The sequence below is a fragment of the Astyanax mexicanus genome, chromosome 1 (genome assembly GCF_023375975.1).
Source record: "Astyanax mexicanus isolate ESR-SI-001 chromosome 1, AstMex3_surface, whole genome shotgun sequence".
Classification (NCBI taxonomy): domain Eukaryota; kingdom Metazoa; phylum Chordata; class Actinopteri; order Characiformes; family Acestrorhamphidae; genus Astyanax; species Astyanax mexicanus.
Window position 1 is genome coordinate 35,521,060 of NC_064408.1, and position 1,676 is coordinate 35,522,735.

Sequence of the window (1,676 nt, forward strand, 5' to 3'; positions counted from 1 at the left end):
TCGCGATGGTAGAGCCCCGAAGTACCGCGAGATTTTGAAATGCATTGATGTAAACAAACCCTCAAGTCTGATTTACTCTCGTTAACCCCTTAACATGCCGGCGTTTTTGTCAAATTTCTGCCTGATATTACACAGCTATATCTTCACTCTTAAACGTGATTTTGTGTTTTAGTCAGGAGAAGAAATATAATCCAGTTAAGTGAACTTACCGGCCAGGACAACTCAATAAAATGAGTTCAGAGAACTTCAATCTGAAAACTTAAAAATGTTTGTTGAGCCAATGAACAAACGTGATTTCAACCAACTTCTGGTATACTATACGTGTCAATGCTCTTTTATCAGCGTTTATATATGTTTAGGAAAGGGACAAGGTTTGCTGCCTCTGATTAGCCATAGGCTCATGAAAATTCATGAGCTATAAAATGAAGTATATTCTGAGAAGTGTTTTTGATAAAGGTGATTTACAGGGGAAAAAAACAATAAAATAATTTTGACTAGTGGAACAAAACATGTTAAAAACGGCTTTTTACCCAATTGTTTCACAGTCAGTGACATAGAATGCAGTCTGGAGTAGTGAAAAGGAAATGTGGGGAAACCTCCACAAAATATTACATACTACAATGAAGTCTGTAGGGATTTTATCCACAAAAAAGAGCCGATAAACACAAATTGCAATGTTGATCAAAGTAAAAATGCATACCACAAAATATTTAAATATGTACATGGAGTTTTTTCCCTAACATATGAACCTAAGCCCCACTGAGAGAAAAAAGTGATGAAAAGTAATATAATTTCCAAAGAAATCTCAAGAAACATCCAGGATTTGATGTGGTTTATTACTGTAGGACACGGGGTAACCAAACATTTCTTAATTAAAAGGAATATATATAAATGTGGACACAAGTGGACCATATATAAATAATAATAATAATAATAATAATAATAATAATAATAATTATAATAATAATAACCAACTTATAATAGCTGAGTTTAGTCTAATGTCATTGGCAGCTTATTTTCCATTGGCCTCTGTCACAATCTATTTGCATACTTGGTATAAATGATAACTTGACTGAGTTAAGTTGAATGAACTTAACATGTTATGTATTTACAACTTAACTGAGCCAAAGCAAAATGATAACTTTTGAAGTTAAGCCAATGAATTTTTTTTAGCAGTATTAAGGATTTCCCTTTGAGCATTACATATAAAATTTTCATGTTTGATAAAAAACATTATTAAAAATATTAGCTGTAAAAGTAATTGAAAAGATTTTAAATTATTTGTCAAGTGAATATAAGAATTATGAATGAAAATCACAAAATTGGCACCTTCCTGAACTTTTAACATTTTTAAATAAATATTTCCCTAAATATGAATTAATCATTTCATGTCCTCCAAACATTTCATTTTGTTACAATTGTCTTCTTTTTATGTCTATTTCAAACATGCAGAATTTGGGGTTGATTCCTCTCAAAACTGATATTATTATTATAAATAATTATAATTATTATCTTAATCATTATAAATTATCAAGAGTACAGAGTGAACATGCAGCTTCTCCAAGTGGTCTGTGGGAGAATCCCTACAAAGCTCACAAAGTTTTAGAATATAAATAACTCATTTTACTGCAGAAATAAAGGGTTTTGTATCTACACTTGTATATTACCAGCTTTTT